The 16,738-nt window shown below is 32.8% G+C and overlaps 1 long non-coding RNA gene across 1 annotated transcript; it reads right to left on the minus strand.

Moving 5' to 3' along the window:
• Positions 1-14,089: 14,089 nt before the first annotated feature.
• Positions 14,090-16,317, minus strand: LOC105516804. Its single transcript, XR_001002546.1, has 2 exons — positions 16,207-16,317; positions 14,090-14,847 (listed from the first exon to the last, which is right to left on the minus strand). It is a non-coding gene; the product is annotated as an uncharacterized LOC105516804 (long non-coding RNA).
• Positions 16,318-16,738: the final 421 nt, after the last annotated feature.

A 16,738-nucleotide genomic window follows, 5' to 3' on the forward strand; every position in this document is an offset into this window, starting at 1 on the left:
TAAAAGCAGAGAAAGAAAAAAATAAAGAAGGAAGAGAAAATATTGGAATAAATATTGAAGATAAGTTTTAGAAAATTAAAGGAAGAAGAAATACAACTGATTGAAAGCATGCCCATGAGGGCTTATAAAAACAGTCACATATATGATGGTAAGTTTTAAGAATATTAAAGACAAAGAGACAACTATAAATATTGCCGAAAAGAAAGAACAGGTTACTGATATGTGCAAGAATATACAGACAACAAATTTCTCAGTAACCACAGCACATACAAAAACACAGCTGAGTGTATATGTGTGTGTGTGCATGGTTTTAAGCACAAAAATATATTTGAAACTAGATATTTTATATCAAGTATAACTACTAATTAAATTAGAAGGCATAATAAAAATCCAACAAAACATATTAGATAGTTGTCATGAAGATACATGTTAAAGATAATTTTTAAAGAGTACTCAGACAATACAATAAACGTTATGAAGTTGCAGTGAGACTTGGTTAAAGTAAGGTTGGAAAACCATTTTGGTAGAATTTATTATTGTTGCTCATAAAAAGGCTTGTGCAAAGGAAAATATGACTTAGACTAATAATAACCCAGAATTAAACTTCCAGAAAATATTTACGTGATGTGTGGAGAAGCCTGGAAGAAAAAGTACTTATAATTGTGCAAAAGTATTTTTTTTTTTGTAGTAGGAAAGATGTAAATATTGGTAAGTGTAAGATACAGATAGAGTCAATATATATAGGCTTGGGTCTTAAATGAGGGCAATTAACATAACAAGAGTGGAAGAAAACATGATTCAGCCAATGGAAAAGATAAAATGAAAAACAAACAATAATAAATAAGTAGAACTAAATAAAATATTTCAAAAATACTAAATAAATATGGCAGAAAAATTTTAACAAAATATTAATTACAACAGATGTGAGTTAAACACACTAAAAGACAGAAATCCTCAGATATACAATGAAATGAGATCCAAAATTGTATTTTCTATAGTAGACATAGTTAAAATGAACAAAAAGACAAAGAAGAATGAAAACTAAAATGTGTACTAAATACATAGCTACTAAAATAAAATATAAAATAATATGTGTATATAATATATATTATATATACTACATATATGTGTGTGTACACTTAATTATGAAATTTGTCTAAAGAAGACAGAATTATGTGCTCAGAGACACACTTTGAAGGAAAGATTGAATATTATGAACACTATAAATAGTTCTTTAATCCTTAAGTTATGAATTTTCTAAATTTCAGTAGAATTTGTTCTAATCTTTATCTTTAAATATATCCCAGGGTATTTTTTAGGTGAAGTCTGAAAAATCAGGCCATTTTGATGTGTACCTTTTGTTTGTTACTTGAAATTTCAATAACATTTAATTGTGGAGTAAACCTGTTTCATTGTGCTAGTAATGCTTGCCCTTGGCCTCACAGAGGATAATTGTGTGTGTGTGTGTGTGCGTGCACTTGTCAATTTCACTGTGCTACATTATTTTTAAGTAGATCTAATTTTAATAAACATGACTTTTGGAATTTTTAGGGGAATGAAACTTGTGTGAAATAAAGAGCAAAATCATCATCTTTAAAAAAGAATTTAACAAACTGATTCCTAAAAATGTTCCAAAGAAGTACAGTATATTTCTTAAATAAAAATTGGCAAAGTACTGAAATGTACTTTGGTTATGTGGAACTAAGACAAGGAAATCTTTTTCCTACCTTCATTTTTAATTTTCCTTTTTATATTAAATTATATTATTAGCTCAAATTGATTACTATTATAAGAGCCAGAAAGGGAGATTTTTCAGAATAAAAATAAATGTATTTTTAAGCGTAAAATTTAGTTTTACTCAATGAACAGAGATTTCACATGTCATAGTTGAACATAGTTTGTAGAAATAATTTTGTAAACATTAATTTAAATTTAAGTGTTATTAAATTTTGTATTTGCTTGGGCTATCATAACAAAACACGTTGAACTGGATGACTTAAATATAATTTGTTTTTCATAGTTCTGGAGACTGGGAAATCCAATATCAAGGTGCCAGACCATTAGATATTCCTGGTGAGAGCTTTTTTCCTGGCTATCAGACAGCTGCCTTCTATCTGTGAGGAGAGAGAGAGAGAGAAAGAAAGACAGATAACCTCTTACTTTTCTTATATGGCCACAATTCTATTGAATTAGAACCTAATTTAACCTTTATCACTTCCTAATGACCCTAACTCTGGATACAGTCACATTAGGAGTTAAGAGTTTTACATACGAGTTGGAGAAGAGGAGTGCACCTACTTAAAGTTCATTGAGTTTTTAAAAATGTCAGCACTTTAAAACCTTGAAGGTGGTAAGTGATTCAATGCATTGCCTAGAAAAATAAATTCCCCTTTCCATTTTTCTAAGATATGTTTGCAAAAGTCATTTGTTAAATGTATGTATAACTTGTAGTAGTATATTATGCTTTATTATTTTGATGTGTAAAGTTCTAAGCTCCTATAGTTCAAGGCCATGAGCCACTTATCACAAATATAACTGAAACTGTACTCATAAACCAAACTGCAGTTTGCAAATAAAGAAAATGATACCACTCATTACAACAAATAAGAGATTTCTGATACAGTAGGAACTTTATAAATCACGTGATACAACTTCATTTTATAGTAAGGGTAAATGGAATAGGTTACTTCTAGAAACCACCCACAATGTGATTTTTAATTTTCAGTTTAGTTTAATTTTATTATCTAGATATAGAATTTATATTTAATGTAAATTTGGCCCATTAAAAAAAAATCTAATTCTCTATATAAGTACGTAACTATGGAAGTTAATCAATCTTAAGTATATATTACTCAAAATTATTCTATGAATTTCTTTAAAATTAGCCTTCTCTGCATTGCTAGGCAGAATAATAGTCAGCATTAGTAAATAAATTAATTGCTGTTCAATTTTTCCTTGGGTGCATTGTATAGAATTGACCATCAACATCTATAATTTAGGTTGATTATGTACAAATTTTTGAAATTTGAATCCATATTCAAAATTAATGTTTGTGTTTTCTCTCCTCGTGTCTTAATGAATTGCATAGTCTATTCTCATTGGAAGTAAAATGAAATATTATTTCATCTCAACCCTAGCTCTTTTAGAGGTTTAACTGTTGATATCTATGCTTCCTTTATAGCAGTGTAACAAAAAAAATAAGATCTGCTAATCCATGGTGGTCTGTGAAATGTTTGTTGTAAATGGCAAGGAGATAAAGAGCTTGTGCAAGAATGTAAAGCACTTTGTGACTAAACATGCTATTTATTTCCGATGACTTTTGCTTTTCTCTATAGCAAGACATTCTCAAAAAAGTAAGTGTTACTTACTTTGTCTCTCAAACTTCTTATCTCATGCTGGACCAATAACAGATAGTTCCAAGAACAGCTACCTTGAGGAACACCACTTTACTAAATTTGTAACATAAGCTTTAATTTAGTAAAGTTGTGTCCAACTATGTTGACTTGATATAGTAAAAGAGAGACATACAAAAAAAAAATACTTAATTCATGTAGATTTCTAAGCTCTGTCTCTTTTTTACATTGCTATAAGAAAGTTTCTAAATAAGACCCAGTGAAGTATTTTCAAAAAACAAACAAAGATAAAATGCCAGAAGCACTACCAGGTCAGCCTTAGGCAAAAAGTGACTTAGAGCCCAACTTACTTTAACCAACAATGTATACTACAGGCACTGATTCTATTACCCTGAGGCAGTCATATCAAATTCTTTAGGTTAGAAAATTTTAAAAACAGTTTTGATTGGTTGGTTTCATTTACAATTTGAAAGGGATTCTGTTGTTTGCACATTTTAATACTTGATTTTCAAGGAGTAATAACTATGATTTAAATTCACTCCGGTATTAGACTCTAGGGCAGTTTTACTGAAACTGGATACAGTTTCATCCTAGAAAACATACAAATTTTAAAATCATGCTTTTCAGATGTGACATCTTTTAGTAGCTGAGACTCCAGTATAAACACAACAGGAAAAGTGAAATTCAGTTATACAATATTTCCAACCAATAAGTTAGAATGCACTAGAGGTCTAATATAAAATAGAGTGACTAAACTTCAATGAGATCTTATTTTCAATTCAGAATACATTTTATCATGGAACCTCTAAAATCAGAGATATCAATATTTACCACTACAGTGGATAAACACTATTTCCTGAAATTCTAGGGTTATCCATATGCTCACCTGCCAGAAGAATAATGGCCAAAATTTTTTATCATAGATTCCTACCAAAATAATATACAGTCATTCCTCAGTATCCATGTGGAATATCATCTAGGACCTCCCATGGATACCATAATCCATGAAAGTTCAAATCCTTTATATAGAATAGTGTTAATATTTGGATATAACCTATGCACATCCTCTTTTACACTTTAAATCATCTCTAAATTACTTATAATACCTAGTACAATGTAAATTCTATATAAATAGTTGTTATACTATACTGTTTAGGAAATAATAATGAAAAATGTCTGTACATGTTCAGCATTTTTTTCCTGAATATTTTCTAACTGCAATTGGTTGAATCAATGGATGCAGAACCCAAGAATAGGGAGAGCCAATTGTACTCCCCAATGAGTAATATTATGAATTTTCATTAACTTTTACTAATAATAGAGGGTGTAAGAACCATTATAAAGGGAGTAAAAAAAAAATGACATTATTAGGGGGATATAGAAGGTATGTGATGCTAATATAATAACTTTGCATATTTCTCATATTAACAGGATATAACAGGTCTCAGAAACATATTGCTTAGAATCATTAAACATTCCTTAAACCTATTCTGATAGCTCTTTTCTATTTTCAAATTGTAGCATTTAGGTATATGACAGGTGTTACTTACATAAAATAATCTCAACAAATATATATTTTTAAATTTCTAATGAAAGATAAACTCCAAAAGATTTCTTTTGTACTAATTTAATTAATGTTATTGAGTGTTATACAACAGTAAAACAGTTGTATAAAATTCATACCTTATGCAATAGATGTAATTTTTCAGAACACTAATTAGGGACAAACAACCAAAAAAAAAGAAAAAAAAAAAAAAAAAAGGCCGGGCGCGGTGGTTCAAGCCTGTAATCCCAGCACTTTGGGAGGCCGAGACGGGCGGATCACGAGGTCAGGAGATGGAGACCTCCTGGCTAATACGGTGAAACCCCGTCTCTACTAAAAAATACAAAAATCTAGCCGGCGAGGTGTCGGGCGCCTGTAGTCCCAGCTACTCCGGAGGCTGAGGTAGGAGAATGGCGGGAACTCGGGAGGCGGAGCTTGCAGTGAGCTGAGATCCGGCCACTGCACTCCAGTCCCGGCGATAGAGCGAGACTCTGTCTCAAAAAAAAAAAAAAAAAAAAACTTCTGTGGTTTTATCTACAATCATGATTATATACAATCATGATTATATAACTATATTAGAAAAGCTTTGCCCATAATATAGCAATGAATAGAAATTATGCAGGGTCTGTGACGGGGTTGTTGATGAATAGGTTCCAATATTAACTTATGTAGACTTGTATTAAGTTCACTGTAAAATATAACACAGCAAAGTAGACTCCAGTCATAGAAAATACCCAGGTAATGCTCCTTAATTATTTTATCTTTATATGTATATCAGGAGTGTAACAAACAACCAATATTCTACTTAGTTTATTTCGAAAATAACAAAAGTAACAAACCTACAAATTAGAAAATTGTAAACTACTTGTAAACATTGCTTTGCCCGTGTCTTAGGGACAGATGAAAGCAAAAATAATACAATAAAAAAAAAACAAAAAAACAGTTTAAAACTTCACAAGACTTTTACTATGTTTTCTACTTTGTTTTCCTTAAAAAAAAAATTGTAACTATTAACTAAGAGCAGCATTAAACTCAACTTGAGAAATTGTTTTTTCCAGAAGTTATATTAGTTTGATGACTAATTCAAAATAATTCTATTAAAAGCTTTAGATTTTCTCAGTCAGGCCCACTTCATAAACAATTGAAGCAGAATGCATAAACTAAAGGTAATGACAAATGTTATTGGGAAAGAATATTCTCCTCTTAATGTATTTCAAATATTCTACATAAGGCAAAGTGTATCCAAGTAATCTTTAGGTTAGGTAACTTCTAGAGGCGTATGTTTCCTAAAGTATTTTTAAACTACTTTCTCCATGTAAAGATCCTAGGGTGGGCTTTGAGGAACACATTAAGAAATTATAATGAGGAATAAGACATGGTCCTTACTTCAAGAAACGTATACTATACTAAGTTTTAAGGGACAAAGCAGCATCTCTTCTCTAAGAAAAGTATTCTATTAGGTTGGTGCAAACATAATTGTGGCATCATGTGATAGTTCTATTTTTATTTTTTGAGGACACTCCCTACAATTTTTCATAATGGCTGTACCGGTTTGCATCCTCATCAAGAGTGTGCCGGCGTTCACTTTCTCCGCATTCTTGTCAACACTTGTTATCTTTGATAGCAGCTATCCTAACAGGAATGAAGAGATATGTTATTATAGTTTTGATTTTCATTTCCCTGATAATTAGTGAAGTTGAGCATTTTTATATACTGTAACAGCAGAAACCACAATTACATTTGCACCAACCTAATACCACTCTCTCTATACATAAATATATATGTAAACGTGTACATATATACACATATATACACACATATATACACATATACATATACACACATGCACATATATGTATGTGTGTATATATGCGTATATTCATATGTATATACATATATGTGTATATACATATAAATATATGTAAATATATGTGTATATATACATATATATTTATATTTATATATTTACATATATTTATATAAATATAACAGAGACATACATGTATATATGTATGTATTCATATGTGTACCATATGTGTATATTTATATAAATATAAATAGAGGTATACATGTATGTATGTGTATACATAGTCATACATGTACCCACATATGTGTATATTTATATATTTTTCCTATTTTATGATATCCATATAAATAAATTTTAAACTCAAGGGAGGAGAGAAATTTGCCTTATTTTTTCCTTAGTTTACAATTTAAAAATTCAGTATCGCATTGGCATAAATACACAGATACAGATCAATGCAACAGAGTAGAGAGCCCAGAAATAAATTCATGCATTTATGGCCAACTCATCTTGAACAAGGATGCCAAGAACATGAAGTGGCGGGGGAAGGACAGTCTCTTCAATAAACGGTCCTGAAAAAACTAGGTACGCCACATGCAAAAGAATGAAGTTGAGCCCTTATACCATACTTGAAAATCAACTCAAGATGGGTTGGAGACTTAAACGTAACACTTGAAATTGTAAAACTACTAGAAAAAAAAAAAATAGGAGGAAAGCTTCTTGACATTGGTCTTGGTAAAACATTTGGTAATGCATGCTTGGTTATAAAACCAAAGCAGAGTCAGCAAAAGCAAAACAGACAAGAGGAATGACACTCAACAAAAAGCTTCTGCACATAAAAATAAACCAATGATAGGGTGAAGAGGGAACTTATGAAGTGGAAAAAAAATTTGCAAACCATTTAAGGGATTATTTTCTAAAATATTTAAGGAACTTCTACAATAGACAGTAAAGAAAAAAAAAAATGAATTGCCCTATTACAAAATGGGCAAAGGGCCTGAATATTCATTTCTCAACAGAAGACATCCAAAAGGCCAACAGATATATAAAAATAGCTCAACTTCACTAATCATCAGGGAAATGAAAATCAATACCATAATAAGATATCACCTCTTTTCTGTTCTGATGGCTGCTGTCAAAAAGATGAAAGATACCAAGTGTTGACAAGGATGTGGAGAAAGGGAACCCTGGCACACCCTTGATGAGGATGTAAACTGGTACAGCCATTTTGAAAAACTGCATGGAGTTTCTTCAAAAAATAAAAAATAAAGTCCGGGCCTGGTGGCTTACACCTATAATCCCAGCGCTTTGGGAGGCCGAGGTGGACAGATCACGATGTCAAGAGATCGAGGCCATCCTGGCCAACATGGTGAAACCCTGTCTCTATTAAAAACACAAAAATTAGCCAGGCATGGTGGCACGTACCTGTAGTTCCAGCTACACGGGAAGCTGAGGCAGGAGAATCCTTGAACCTGGGAGGTGGAGTTTGCAGTGAGCCGAGATCATGCCACTGTACTCCAGCCTGGCAACAGAGCGAGACTCTGTCTCAAAAGTGAATGAATGAATAAATAAACAAATAAATAGAGAGCTACCACATGATCCAGCAATTCCACTTCTGGGTATATATGCAAAGGGACTGAAATCAGACTCTTTAAAACGTATCTGAATTCTCGTGTTCATTGCTGCATTAATCAGAGTAACCAATATATGGAAGCAATCTGCATGTCCAGTGAAGAATAAATAAAACTGGTAAATGTATACACAAGAGATTATTATTAAGCCTTAAAAATGAGGAGACTGTTTTTTCATGACAACATGGGTGAGACTGAAGTACATTGTGCTAAGTGAAATAAGTCAGATGCAGAAAGATAAATACTGCATAATATAGTTTATATATAGTAGAGAATACAGTCAGAGTTATAGAGGCAGTGAGTAGAATGGTGGTTGTCAGGGACTGAGAAGAGGGGGGAATGGGGTTTTGTGGTAAAAGTGTACAGTTTCAGTTACATATGATGAATAAGTTCTCGAGGTCTACTGTGCATCATAGTAATTATAGTTAACAATACTGTCTTGTGTACTTGAAATTTGCTAAGAAGGTAGACCTTAACTCTTTTCATCACAAAATAAATGAAGACAATGGCAACTATGCAAAATGATGGATATATTATTTAGCTTGATTGTTGTGATCATTTCATAATGTATATAGTTCATGACATTACGTAGTACTACTTAAATATATACAACTTTTGTCAATTATATCTTAGTGGAGCTGTTAAAGGATACTTATTTCAAAAACAGAGAATTTAGTAGAAGTTTAATGGTGAGAATGCTTACATTTAGAAGAGGTGATTGATTAGATATTAATAAATTTGAAAATGGAAGTGGATTATGACACATAACCATGAGGCAAATTATTAGGTCAAGGCCACTTACTATGGTCAAAAGACATTGACTTTGGATCTGATAAAGAGACCATCGCCCTTTGGAGGAAGAAATTGGGGGTTTTGAGATTTTACAACTAATTTTCAGAATAAATGCAGAGAGGGTTATCTAAGCTGCAGCCAAAATCTAATATGAAGCATCAAGAAAATAATCATTTTTCAGACAATGGGTTCTTCTAAATGACTATGTTACAAAATAGATAGATGAAATATTGCAGACCTGTAACTATAAGAATGACACTCTGCCTGGAAGGTGATCAATGCTTAAAAAATAATGAGTAGTATTAACCTTTTAAAGATACAGTCAGAGCAAAACTACTAATTGTCTTTCTTGTTAAAGGAGGTGATTAACAACAACAAAAAGCTAGGTAAGGCATACCAAATTAGTAGCAAATATTGGACATTAGGTGTTGTCGAAGTGTGAATGCAGAGGATGGAGGCTATGGTACAGAATGATGGAAGGGCACCAAGATGGCAGAGTACAATCAAAAGACTCAACATAGTAAATTCAGAGGAAATTACTCATTATTTAGATATTGTAAGGAGTTGGATGGAAAGCAAAAATTAACAATACAGGTCATGAAAACAGAGAGAGAAAACAGGTAGACATGAGGAAAGGTTTACAAGATTTTAACCACTTAAGCGACCAGGGTAAAGTAGAGAAAGAGACACAAGTCTTTATAAAAACTAAGCAAAGATATGCCAATAATTGTCACAACTAGTGACTTCTACCATACCCTGTGGTAGAATAATAATAATGTACTGAGGACAACCACCTGCAAATTACATTTTACAAAATGGTTTAGTTAGAGCTACCAGAGTGATGGAGCTCACAAAGAATCAAAGGGAAGAAAATGATGTCTATGTTAAAAAACGTTTAATATAAGCTATATGTCCTTCCATTTATCACCAGCCTGGGGCTTCTCCTGCTGAGTCAGTGTGTGAATCTTACAGTTATAAATCCACAATACATCATCCATTCTACCCCATAACAACATTTGGAAAGACCTATGATGTGGAAACTCATTTATCTGTGACTTCTATGAGTTTTTGAACGCTGTTTAGATGATCCACTTCACACTTACCATCACCATGGGAAGTGGTGGCCACCCAGAATAAGAAGCAGCAACAAAGGAAATCAAAACTTCTATAAATCTCTTTAAGAAACAGAGCATGAGACACTAATTTCTTTTTCTGCCAAATTCTTACAAGAATGAAACCATAAGAAGAGAATCTGCAGTGCACAATGACCTTATCCTACTAGACTCAGAATCTTTTTTTTTTATATTTTCTCCACCTCTGATCAATGTACTTAATTTATGAATGTTTAACATAATTATAAGTAACACTATCACCTGAGTTATTTCAAAGCTCATTTGAGGCTTCTGACATTCATATATTCTGGGAGCATCTATTAAGCTTCCTTTCTGTATAGAACCCTTTACTATAGTATCTGCCTTAATGGAACATTAAGTCTAAAGAAAACCCAGGCAATATACAAGGAAACAAGCAATACAAATAAACTAAATACATTTTGTGATTATATAATCTGGTGATGTCACGTTAAGTGACAATGATGAGAAGGATCTACAATTTTTATAAAAGATTTTTGCTTCATATATAAATTGATATTTAGGGAAAATTATATCACTGGGGATGTTCTGCAGCATGTAAAAATACTGTTATGAGCTGACTATTGTTCCAGCTGTGACCCTGGCTTTGTTCGTATATCATGTGTTAAACCTGAGTTTCAATCATTCTGCTGGAAGCTGGTTATAAATCGTTTACATGTACCTTCAACCTTGCCTCTGGTGGATAATGAGATATGTTTTTAGAAGATAGGAGTTTCATGTGTAGGCAATGTAAGAAAGAAAAAAAAAAAGAAAAACTACACCTTTAGTTAACTCTTTGTAATAATTTCTATTGTTTTTTAAACCTATTTGCTTAATTCCAGTAAAGCTATTCTATTACACACCATTGATACTGAGTGTCTAATATTGCCCTTTTTTGGTCAATGTGACATTTGGAGAGATTTAAGAGCCAGCGGGTCGTCTGTCTCATCTTTCTTCTGCTAAAAGATTAGCAGTATTCTAGATAAAGATGCTCCCTCAAGTTGGTCCCGGTAGGCAGATGGCATGCACTGACTGATACATAGCTTGAAAAAGGGGAGACCAAACAAAACAAAACAAACAACAACAACAATAAAATATTTTTATTGTTGTAAACCATTGAGATTTGGGGATTAATTGTTTCCTCAGTATGGCATAATTTCATTTGTTTGATTGACTCTCCATAAAAAAACATGCTTAAAAAATCCCGTCTATGGCTGGGCGCAGTGGCTCACACCTGTAATCCCAGCACTTTAGGAGTCCTAGGCAGGCGGATCACGAGGTCAGGAGATCGAGACCATCCTGGCTAACACGGTGAAACCCCGTCTCTACTAAAAATGCAAAAAATTAGCCGGGCGAGGTAGTGGACGCCTGTAGTCCCAGCTACTCAGGAGGCTTAGGTAGGAGAATGGCGTGAACCCGGGAGGCGGAGCTTGCAGTGAGCCGAGATCGCGTCATTGCACTCCAGCCTGGGCAACAGACTGAGACTCTGTCTCAAAAAAAAAAAAAAAAAAAATCCCATATATGCACCTTGTAATACAGGCCTCCTTGCTGCTTGATATAAAGAAACAAACAAAATGTACACAAAATTGGAGATTCAACTGAAAAACTGAGTTCTCCCTTATAGCTGAAGGTTTATATAACCAATGCTAAACTCAACACATTTTCATTAGTCTCAGTATTACATTGTAATGATGCTGTACCTCAAACTAGATGGAAATTTCTTAAAGTTAAACATCACAGTTTATACCTCCAGTATGTCCACAGACATTCCTAACACTGTTACTAATAAGCACTTATTAAAGTACACTAACATCAATTTTTCTTAAAAAAGATATATTTGAATGGTAAAAATGGAAAATATAAGAGTATGTTGAATCCTAAGAGCAAAGATAGAAAAGAAAATAAATACGTTCTAGAGATTTCCATTAAAAGGAAAAATGATGAATAGTGCAAGGGATTTAGAAAAATGATTACCACGGGAGATTCTTGAGAGAAAAGATAGAAGTAGCATTTTTAGAAAACAACAAATGAGCAGAGGGCAAATTAATACTGCCTCTATAATAATGAATCCTTTTCTGTTATTCTACTTATTTAGGTATTAACTGGTAAACGGAAACATTTACATTTATGAATAAAGTGTCATTTTTTCTGTTCAGTGTGAAAATGTGTCACATATAGTATCTAAGCCAAAAGACATAATGGGATCATATAACACCCAGACTGTCTAAACTTCCAATTTGTAAATACTGTTAGAGAAAACTTGGGGATAGTAGCCTTATGTGGTTCGAATCTTAGAATTGAGTATGTTTATTAATGAAGACTACTTTAGAAGTGTTAAGTGATCAGTTGCGGGCAGTTTATCTAACTCTGCCAGCCCCTTCCAGTTCTCCCCCACAACCCCTTAGGAATATCAATTTCATTTATCTATTTGTATTTTATGTTACTGTTTTGCTTGTTTTTGGTCTTTTTTGTCTCCCTCTTCTTTCTCTCCTCTTTATTTTCCTTCTTCTTCTTAAATAATTTTTCAAATTATATATATTTTTGCCTAGCAGTCAAACAGTCACTTCTTACATATGAATCCTCCTTGTCATCAATTTGCTTACCCAAAAGATGAAGTAGCATCAATATTTAGAAGCAAAAATCTAAAACTTTTATTAACTATAAATTTAAAAATAATTTATGAAGTGTAAATCCACTAAATTCAGATATTTATAAAATGTAGTCCACACACACACACTACAGGCATTTGCAAAACATTAATTTTGTTTAGTACTCAAATTAAAATATGATTATTATGGTTTTATTAAATATGTTCATAAAAAATTGGGAAAAAAAATGAGGCCATTGCTTTTAAGATGTGAAATTCACTGATTCTTTTAAAAATTAAAAACTGTAATAAAAAACAATTTTAAAAATATTAAGATAGCAAAATTTTCTGAATTGTATTGTTAAAAGTGCAGATAAAATGACCTTTCTCAGTTTCCCATTTAAATTATCAGCTTAAAGGGTAATCATGTGAAGTAGAGGACTTTTGAGTTATTTATGAATGCATTGCTTGTGTAGGGAGTTCTATATGCAGTTGCATTTCTCTTTTTGACTTTGTCTAGTGAGAGGCAGCCAATTCATTGAACAAGATTAAACATAAACACATTCGCAGAAATTCATAATGGTCTTAGGAGAAAAGGCAGCAAGGGCAATAACAACTGTGGCAGGGCTAATCCCAAATTTCAATGGCCATCATTTAATTATTTTAGCTTTTCAGTTCAAGTAATGTATCTCTTTTTAAACCCATCATATTTTGTTAATTACCACAAACTGTTCTCCTGAAGTCACGGTCAGCACTGAATTGCGGTCTTTTCACAGATTTCATATACTTAGTACTTAAAATGACCCCTATGATTGATAGTGTAGTAAAGGTATTTTACCGGTTGGCTAAATGTATTCACACTACATATGTTTTTTAATGAAAAATCTTTTCTTTTGGATTAACATTTTAAACCTAGTACTTGTGTTGCCAGAAAACATAAACTTTATAGGTTCTTCAAAAACTTTTGTTTTTCAAATTCTTACAGCACTATGTGAATTTAATATTAGCCTATTACATATAATATTTGTTCATATACCACAGGACATATTTAAGACTTGCCACACTGAAGGTATCGTGGATTACTGAATTAGAATTTATATCCCAGGATTGTTTTGTGGATTTCTGTGCCACACTTAGGCAGGATAATTCTTTTACTAAATACTCCCGAATAATAAATGAGTCTGAAGTTTCAGTATAGGTAATTTGTAGACCAGTGATGTAAAATATAAATATGTAAAGCACTAACAAATAAAGTCATATCATATTTAATTTGTTTATTGAACCATTACTTCATTCATGTTTCAAGGATTTATTTACTTTAAATAGAAGAGACATAGCAATCTTATTGAGAAGAAAATATAGTCAAATATCTAGCCTCCTTGATCACTTTGCTGTGACAATTTTAGAACATAAAATGAGACAAAATTTTACAAATGTATGGTAGTTAAAGAAAAGCTCATTAAGAATGTACTCATTACTATAGTTTTGGTCCTTTGACAACGTGATACACAGACAAAATTAGTGAAGATATGAATTATGCGATGAAAACAAGAGTGTCAAATGCGTATGACTCAAGGTAGATCTTAATAGGCCATATGTCAGTAGTGAAGTGTCAGTTACATATACTCAGTTCCATGTCCTTTAGCGGAATAGGCTTCCTGACACTATCTCCTTGTCCACATTAGATTGTCTAATGGGGTATGCAATAGTCAGGCATGATCGCTGATGGGTTCATGGCTGGATAGAGGGTGTAGAATCTAAAATAGCTCAGCAGTGACTCCTTTCAACTCTTTTTACGTTGTTTTCTGGTCCTCCTCATGTTCTGTGTTTTTTCTTTCACTGTTGGATGGTGAGGTTAATTTATTTCTCCTTCTCATTTCATGTCTTATTATGTCTTTAGGAGATGAAATATTTGCTTTAAAAATATGCATTTATATTTTCTGTTCCACACTTTGTTCAATTACTTTATTTGAACTTTTAAGTACTCCTTCTGTATTGCTTCAGGTACTAGGAAGAAAGCTAGATGGAAATAAAATACACAAAATTCACTGGTTAATACCTTGTGATATAACTTTGCCAGACAATTAAAATAATTTAACAGAATAGCATTACATATTATAAGAATGTAAATCAAGCTTTTCAACCTGCAGCTCACGGGCTGCATGTGACCCAGGACAGCTTTGAACGTAGCCCAGCAGAAATTCATGAACTTTCTTAAAACAATATGAGATTTTTTTAATGTGAATTCTTTTTTAAGCTCTTCAGTTTTTGTTAGTATTAGTGTATTTTATGTATGGCCCAAGATCATTATTCTTGTTCCAATGTGGCCAAGGGAAGCCAAAAGATTGGACACCCTTGACGTAAATCCTTATTCTCTACAACTGAAAAGTTGTAGAGAGTATCATATTTCATGGCTTGTTCACAAAGTATCTTCTAACAGACTGCAAAGGTTACATAAACATACTCAATATACAGCATTTCAAAACAGAGGACCCCAGGCCATAGTTTGGAACCAGTCTACAGCCAGTTAGGAACCAGTATGCACAACAGGAGGTAAATGGCAGATGAGTGAGCAAAGCTTTATCTATATTTACAGCCACTCCCCATTGCTTGCATTACCACCTGAACTCTAACTCCTGTTAAGATCAGCGGTGGCATTAGAACCTCATGGTATCTCAAACCTTACTGTGAACTGCACATGTGAAGGATCTAGGTGCATGCTCCTTATGATAATCTAATGCCTGATAATCTGTCACTCCCTCCCATCATCCCCACATGGGACCCTCTAGTTGCTGGAAAACAAGCTCAGGGCACCTACTGATTCTACATTATGGTGCATCATATAATTATTTCATTATGTATTACAATGTAATAATAATAAAGTGTGCAATAAATGTAATACATTTTAATCATCCCTTAAACATCCCCACTGCCCATCTGTGAAAAACTGCCTTCCATGAAACCAGTCTCTGGTGCCAAAAAGATTGGGGACTGCTGCTTTAAAAGACTACTACTATATGTTTCCAATTACAAGTTCCAAAATATCTTCTGGAGAATTAGAACTTGTTCAAATCCATAAAGATAGCAAGTGACTAAGTCAATATTTCAACCTAGGTATAAATAACTTCCATGATATCTTTCTTTCTGTTTGTCCGCTCTGCTTGAGAGCATTGCATTGTATTGGGGGAAGAGGATTTTATCATTTAGTTTACTTAGCAAATTTTTTGTCATTTTATTTTTTTGACATAAAATGGCAAACTTAGTTGACTTCATCATAGCAATATCACAAATACCTTATAACTGAAATCTAGTTACTACTAGTTATTGTATTGCTATATATGACAATCATTATAAGAGTTAACCAACATAACTTTCACTCAGTCGGACTTTTTTCCTCATTTTCCAAGTTCTTGGTTTTGTTTGCTTGGTGGTGTTGTTACTGGTGGTGATCTGGTTTTCTTTGTTGTTTAAGAAGTCTCCTTATAACTCAATATAGATGGAATCATCAATAACAATGCCTCATCTCTCAACAAAAAGGTGGGCTTAGAACTCAGAGGGAGCCTATTAGAACTCTGCATCCACAAGATGGGCCAATAAGATTATTCCCTGAAACATATTAAGTAGAGTCCATGGAAAAAGGCACAGTAACTTCCTTTATAACACACACAAAAAGGCCCTTGAACTACTAAGTGACTATATAGCATGGTAGCAAGGAAGAATGATAGCTGCAAAATAAAACCAATTTTCAGAGGGAATTACAGATTGATACAGGGCTCTGAAATGACCATTTAAGACATTAGATTCTTTTGTGCTTGAAGCAAATTTCCAAGTTTTGTTAGTCAAGTTGCATTGTGTTACTTTTGTCACTGATAGCTGAAAGAGTTTTGGCAAGTAGATA

The sequence above is a fragment of the Colobus angolensis genome, unplaced genomic scaffold, assembly GCF_000951035.1.
Source record: "Colobus angolensis palliatus isolate OR3802 unplaced genomic scaffold, Cang.pa_1.0 Scaffold29, whole genome shotgun sequence".
Taxonomy (NCBI): domain Eukaryota; kingdom Metazoa; phylum Chordata; class Mammalia; order Primates; family Cercopithecidae; genus Colobus; species Colobus angolensis.